Source organism: Cucurbita moschata, unplaced genomic scaffold, assembly GCF_002738365.1.
Source record: "Cucurbita moschata cultivar Rifu unplaced genomic scaffold, Cmos_1.0 Cmo_Scf00084, whole genome shotgun sequence".
Classification (NCBI taxonomy): Eukaryota; Viridiplantae; Streptophyta; class Magnoliopsida; order Cucurbitales; family Cucurbitaceae; genus Cucurbita; species Cucurbita moschata.
The window spans coordinates 249515-257647 of NW_019268600.1; the positions used below are offsets into that span (position 1 = coordinate 249515).

Genomic DNA, 8133 nt, shown 5'->3' on the forward strand with positions numbered 1-8133 from the left:
GACTAAGTTAGGACCCTTGATCCGGTTCAGCTAGGTTCTTCCATGCGAGAATGTATGCGTATCGATATCCTCTTTAGGACCGGTTGCTTCCTCTTTTTGTTTATACGTTTGGAGAAACCTGCTAAGCCCACCTTTCTTACCAGGTGTGATTCAATCTTTCAGCTCAAACTTTTCTATCGTCCGACGAAAAAAGTAGGAGTACGACTACCTTTTCCTTTTCTTGCCCGAGCCAAGGGATCATTCAGTTTCTACCAAAAGGTTCGCTATCTATTAGTTGTCGTAAACGAATGTATTTCTCATTTCATGTTAGCTCCTTCAAGAGCTTCCTGGTCCTTAGTAGACGAAACCTTGGACTTCTATCGGACTTATAGCTTTTCCTGGTGAGCTCGCCATTGAGGGTTGGCCGTACAGGAGATCGAGTAGCCTTTCTTTCCCTACCTGATATGCTTTCCCGCTTATCGTGCAATTAGCCAACTAGCCAAAGAGAGAGGGAGAGGGATCATGTCAATCAATTTGTATGTGCATTTTGTCCGTCCTATACTTGCCTGCTTAGCTTTCTTAGCCAACATCTCCAGTTTTCCCCGAACCAAGAGGTCCTACTTATCCAAACCCAAGAGTCACACTTTTAGCCGAAAGACTGATTTTTTTCATAAAGTCGGATCATAGATCAAGAAAGAATGAAGTTGCTTACAGGGACGGTTACGCGATACGTCTTTTCATACTCGTCTTTTCTTTAACCCTGCTATCAACCTAGCCATTCTCGCTTGTTGCTTTAAGGGGTCTCCCCACTGTAGATTACTTGGATTGGTTCTTGCGTCCCTGTGCCAAAAAGGATGGGCGAGTTTGGTTTGAGCACTGTAGATTACTTGGATTGGTTCTTGCGTCCCTGTGCCAAAAAGGATGGGCGAGTTTGGTTTGAGTGTTCATCGATTGGGTGGATCCATATGCTCCCCCTGTGCCAAAAAGGATGGGCGAGTTTGGTTTGAGTGTTCATCGATTGGGTGGATCCATATGCTCCAGGGGGTGAGAAGAGGTGTAGCGCAGTCTGTTCAGTGATCTGTTTTAGGTATGTTGTTCGCTAAAGCTTTTAGAAAAGAGGGTACAAATTTTCTACATAGATCATCTGTGGTCACAATCCTTTTAAGGAAGATGCTCCCAAATAATCGGTGAACAATAGCCTTTAAAGAAGTTTCAGAGAGCAAGAAGAGGCAGAATAGAGAATAGGAGTGAGTCGTGCAAGGAAGAAGGAACTAGTAGGTTTAATTTGGGTTCGTTTGAACTAAAACACGAACCAAAATTTTTCAAACGAACCCAAATTTAAGACTCACTAGCCCAAAGTCCATATGTGGTAAAAAAAACAAACCTTCCATGGCCCATCCCTTATTCGAAGTCCGCATCCAACCATTTCTTTTTCAACCTACACGTATTCTCCAGGCCAAACTCATGTAACTAGTCACAAGATGTGGCCCACAATTGAACGGAAGACAAGTGTCACAATCGCACTCTTGTAGTAGTGAGACAATGATTATGTGACAATTGTTCTAATCCAATGAACAAGTCAACCATGCAAAATTAAGATTGAACGAACATAGCAGTGTATGCTCGAATCACGTTTAGAAGAAATATTTTAAAAAACGTGAGTGAGAAAATACGTTAAAAACAATTTCAAATAAAGCAATGTTATAAGCTAGAAGTGAAGAAACAACAATTGGTCACGTTCTCCTATAGTACATTTTGGGACATTTTAGTCCTGATGGGTGTAGATAAGATTTTGAGGACTAATCATACACCCCGTATTGGCACAACAATAATAGTAAAGGCCTATCTAAGATGAAAGCAAGTAAAAGGGGTTTGGAATGAGCATGCCACCATGAACCCCAAATCGTTTACAAGAATAGCTGAGACATCTAACATGCAGCCACAGGCAACACGCCTTGGCCAATCATGACCGCGACATCTGCCCTTATACAATTTGTCAATATCTCTATCAACCGGCTCTTCATAAACTCAACGTTGTAGGATGAGGCTGACTTTAGGTCTCGCGACGCGCTTCTAGTTGATCTCAGTATTGAGGAGTCTTTTCCAACCTACTAGGAGCTGTTGAAAATCACTTCTCGGTTTGTTAACTCTTCAAGTCTTCTCTGTTGGTATCTTTCCTACTTTCTTCGCATGAAACAATTTCTTCTTTGCATGGCATCATACCACCTGCTTTTACTTGATGTTTTCTTGGTCGGAATAATAACGTTTCAAGTTACTGACATGGACAACAGGGTTAGTCTGTATCCATAGGAGCAATTGGATCCTGTATGATGTCTTCCTAATCTTGTGGACAACTTTTGACTAGTCCATAGAATTTTCGAACCAGTCTTTGGTTCTTGTTGCTTTGAACTCAAAGTTGATCTGACCTTAACTTATCATAACTCTCTATTTGCTTTGAAATTATCGTGGTCAACCCTTCTCTTCATCCGTCTGGATGGTATTTCTGCTTGAACATGTGTTGCTTTAGTGGTTTGTTTTTGTCTCCCTTCTTTAGTAGAGGTGTTGGCTTCGTTTCTTTGCCAAGCATTTGAGTGATCACTTACACGAGCCTTTGCAGGTCAAATAAACCCGACTGTGAACATGCCATTTTGCTATTTGTAGAATTCAACTAGCTCAAGCTGAGCTGTATGACATCTATTTGTGGTAGGTGACATAAAACTAATCTTGTGATTTAAATCTCTTGATGAGGTTAAACCCAATATCTCACCTTCTTGTTTTAGGTGATGGTGTTCATGTAGTGGCAATAAAGTTTTTGTTAAGGTAAATACAACAATGGCAGCAAGTGTAGATTCATCATGGCTAAGATTCTTTCTAAACTGTACTATCGTAATCATTTTCACCCCTCTTGGTTGATGGATGTTTGTCTGAATGATCGTTGGGTTAAACTCCGTTACTACTAGACATTTTGCTAGGGACATGTAAATGACTTTGTGTTCTAGCAGGATGTCAATCCTTGACTATTTGGACTCTAGAATGTTGGATATGAAGGCTGAAGATATATAGTAAAAATCTGATAGAGAAATATATACTAAATAATTATATATAGTAGGCGGTTACATATAGTGAAGCTATATATAATAAACTGAAATAATATGTATACCCATTAGTCAGTGCTTCCTAAATGTACATTTCTCATTCTCCATATCCTCTCTTTGCATACCTAAAGTCATTAATACAAAACCATTGGTCAATATTTCTTCTTACATTTTCTCTATCATGTTCTTTGTGTTCATTTAGATCAAGTGTGTGCGCTGTTGTGTGATTCTAATAACTAGTATCAGAGCGAGGAGAGATTCACCATGATCTGTGAAGATGGAAAGTTCAAAAACTGGAATTGAAAAGTTTGATGGATTCGATATCAGTTTCTAGAAGATGCAGATTGAAGATTATCTATACGAGAAAGATATTCAAGAACCCATTTTGAGGGTGAAGCTGGATACCATGACCACAGTAGAGTGGAAGCTCAAGGATTGTCACGCCGTAGGGTTAATTTGGTTGACGCTGCCAGGGAACCAAAGAAATTGCGATTCGAAATGGTCCCGTTTGGGGACCATCTCCAGTTTCTTCATTTCTAGTACCAAAATTTCAAGGATAGATGTCTCACACTGTGCAACGGCAACTCTCTGTTTTCCTATGGCTAGTAAGATATCTCATGACCACTCTTTTCCTCCTCACCATATCTAGACACTATAACGTTGATCCACTATTGTCTTATATAGTTAACGTTCACTCTTTAACGTCCAAGGACATTTTATAACTACCACGAAAATCAAAACATACAATAAATTCATACAAGTTTTACAACATATCATATACTACAAAATAGGGTTAGACTACTTACTTGGTCGTGGAGAGACGTGACATCAAGCTGAGTCATAGAGATATACGGCTCTTTATCTTAAGAAAAAATCTATATAATTTAAAATCTGGCTGCTCTGGTACCAATGTGTCACAACCCAAATTTCAAGGGTTCAAAACTCAAATAGAAACTAAAATTGAGAGTGAAAACAAATAAAAATAAAAGTAAATTAATATAAAATAAGAAAATGTTGTAAAATTAAAATGAGATTGAGAAAACTAACACAACATTAAGAAAATGTCCTATTAAATTTGTTTGGGATACAATTAAAAAATAATAAAAAAAAATTAAAATAAAATAAAATAAAATACAAAAATACTACAACACAAAGACAGACTAACACTACATAACAACCCCATCGGTGAGTTCACAACCTTTGAAGGCTCCTTCATCTCAACGGTAAGTTCTATTACGAACCCATAAAAAATAATCACACCTATGACCGCATCTCCTGACTTTAAANTACTAGTCTAAACATGGTTTCGTCATGAAAGTTTTAGAGATAAATCTATCTTTAATAAAATATTTTTCTCTTAATTTATAATTAGTCATAAAAAGAAATAATTAGGTACAAATTTGGTTTAGAATTCAAAACTTTCAAATCTTACTGTTCCTTAACCAAATTCAAATGGAGATTCTTGAACTCCTAGTACCTTAAATAAAGTCGGTATCCTCTAATAAAACAGGAATTTCTCTTAAGATCATTAAATTCTTATAGACTCCAGACTCAATATCAATAATACAATTATGTTTTATCTTGAACACGCCAAACATGAAAGTAAAGTGCGTTCAATTTAACTCCATTTTATTGCCATCTTGAATGATGTGTAGGGTATATTCTTGATTTAAAAGTTCTTGTGACATGACAGTTCATATCAGTTAAGCTTTTTGCAAAATCACAAGTTAAAAGACAACAACGATGAACCTAGGTCTATTAGTCAATTCAAAGACAATTTCTTTCTCCATCTTATCGATAATAATAGTTCAACTAAATCCATATTATGCAAAGAAACAAGTTTACGACTCATAAAAACAACTACCTAAATTATGTCCTAAAAATTTGAAAACATAAGTTGTAGTTGATAATTACATAAAAATTTCCCTAAATCCATGAATTCCTGTCCAATTAGTCAATCCTAAAGATTGTAACTAGCATATAGTTATTGAAGCTCCACATGAAGCAATTTAAAGTTCCCCTACATAACTAAAGTTCATCTCATCTTTAATGAAGCATGAATTGCACTGAAGTTCATGAAATGCTTATAGACTCCAACTCGAGTACTATTAATGCAATTATGTTTCATATGAGTTTGTCATAAATGAAATTAAGGTGCATTCAATACAACTTTATTTTCTTGTCATACGAGGCAAAATAGAAAAATTAAATCAAACAAACTGATGAACTGAACCGAATCAATCCAACCAAAATTGATTAGTTTGTTTCTTTTGTTGGGTTGTTGGTTTATTTGATAACCCTGGTATATTATAACAATTCAACTTTTTCATTTTATAGCCCTCCAACTACTAAGAGAAAAATATATTTGAGTAGAAGCTAAAAATATTGGGTGTTCAAGAAAAGGCATTTGGTTTAGTGGTATGATCTCTTCTTATCTAAGGACTTCATATTCGACATTTTATACTTATCACCATGCTCTTAATACTCATAGTCTTTCTTAACATCCCATCCCAAGGCTTCATACATACGTTTCAAGTGGTATAACAAGGGCATTTGGTCTAGTGGTATGAAAGACATTTACCAAGTAAATAAATACATTAAAATAACACAAGTGACACATATGTAAACTATGTTATTAATATTTTATTTCTATTACATCTTTCCTTATTTATGAAATAAAGAGCGGAGATATTTTCCATTCACAATTACTGATGACGAGAGGTTTAGGATTTTTTAATGTAAGAATCGTGGGGATGTAGCTCAGATGGTAGAGCGCTCACTTCCAATGTGGAAAGTACGGGGTTGATACCTTGCATCTCCAAATGAATCGATCACTAAATATATTATTTCTTTTCAATTTTTTCTTATTTACGACATAATGAGTAGGGATAGTTTTTCATGTCACTATTATTGATGACGAGACATTTAGGATTTTGTAACATAAGAATCGTGGGGATGTAGCTCAAATGGTAGACCGCTTGCTTTGCATGCGAGAGGTACGGGGATAGATACCACGCATCTCCAAAATAAAACTATGTTATTAAATATATTATTCAAAATTATTTATTTTCAATTTTTCCTTATTCATGAAGGTTGAGTAGCGATATTTCTTCATTTTCACTATTATTGATGATGGAAAATTTAGGGTTTTGTGATGCAAGAATTGTGGGGATGTAGCTTCACTTAGGATGCGAGAGGTACGGTTTAGCATACGAGAAGTACGAGGATCGATACCTCGCATCTCCAAAAGAAACTATTTATTATTAATATTTTATTTCTATTCAATATTTCCTTATTTATGACATAATATGCAGAGATACTTTTTCATTTTCACAATTATTGATGAAGGGACGTTTAGGGTTTTTTGATGTAAGAATTGTAGGGATGTAGTTCAAATGGTAGAGCGTTCATTTCCCATGTGGAAAGTACGGGGATCAATACCTTGCATCTCCGATTGAATCGATTACTAAATATATTATTTTTTTTCAATTTTTTCTAATTTAGGACATAATGAGCCGGGATAGTTTTTCATTTTCACTATTACTGATGACGAGATGTTTAGGACTTTGTGACATAAGAATTTTGGGGATATAGCTTAGATGGTAGAGCACTCGCTTTGCATGCGAGAGGTATGGGGATCGATACCCTGCATCTCTAGATTTTCTTCATTTTCAATATTATTGATGATGGAAAATTTAGGGTTTTATGATGCAACAATTGTGGGGATGTAGCTTGTGATGGGAATTTGAGGGTTTTATGATGCAACAATTGTGGGGATGTAGCTTAGATGGTAGATCTCATTTAGCATGCGAGAGGTAAGGGGATATCCTGCATCTCAAAAAGAAATTATTTGTTATTAATATTTTACTTCTATTCAACCTTTCCTTATTTATAACATAATTAGCGGAGATATTTTTTCATTTTCACTTGATGACAGGACATTTAGGGTTTTCTGATATAAGTATTGTGGGAATGTAGCTTAGATGGTAGATTTCTTGCTTAGCATGCGATTGGTACGGGGATCGGATCGATACCCCATACCTCCAAAAGAGTTTCGTTATTACTATTTTATTCCTATTCAATTTTTCCTTATTTATGACATAATGAATAGCATTATTTTTTATTTTCACTATTGTTGATGACGAGATGTTTAGGATTTTATGATGTAAGAATCTTGAGGATATAGCTCAGATGGTTGAACGTTTGCATCCCATGTGATAAGTACTGGGATCGGTACCATGCATCAACAAAGGAAACGATTACTAAGTATATTAGTTCTTTTAAATTTTTCCTTATTTACGACATAATGAGCGGGGATAGTTTTTCATTTTCAATATCATTGATGATGAGAAGTTTAGAGTTTTTTGATGTAAAATTGTGATGCGAGAGATACGGGGATCGATACCTCGCATCTCCAAAAGAAACTATTCGTTATTACAATTTTATTTCTATTCAATATTTCCTTATTTATGACATAATGAGTAGCGATATTTTTTCATTTTCACTATTATTCATGACGAGACGTTTAGGGTTTCGTGACGTAAAAATTGTAGAGATATAGCTTTAGATGGTAGAGCGCTCACTTTGCATGCGAGTTGTACGGGGATTGATAACCTGCCTCTCCAAAAGAAAGTATTTAATTTGTTATTATATTTTTTCATTTTCACAATTACTGATGCCCCGGATCACCAAACCAAACTATTTGTTATTAATATTTTGATATGTTTTTATTTTCACTATTATTAATGATGGGACATTTAGGGTTTTATGGTATAATAATCACTGGGATGTAGCCTAGATGGCAGGGTGCTCGCTTTGCATGCGAAAGCTACAGGGATCGATACCTTGCATCTCCAAAAATAAGACTATCTATTATATTATTTCTTTTCAATTTTTCCCTATTCATGACATGTTGGGTAGCAATATTTCTTCATTTTCACTATTATTGATGACGGAAAATTTAGGATTTTGTGATGCAAAAATTGTGGGGATGTAGCTCAGATGGTAGAGCGCTCGCTTAGCATGCGAGAGGTACGGGGATCAATACCCCGCATCTCCA

The 8133-nt window shown here is 35.7% G+C and overlaps 1 non-coding gene across 1 annotated transcript; it reads left to right on the plus strand.

Annotated features, from left to right (window-relative positions):
- Positions 1-8060: 8060 nt before the first annotated feature.
- TRNAA-AGC lies at positions 8061-8133 on the plus strand. Its single transcript has one exon. It is a non-coding gene; the product is annotated as a tRNA-Ala (tRNA).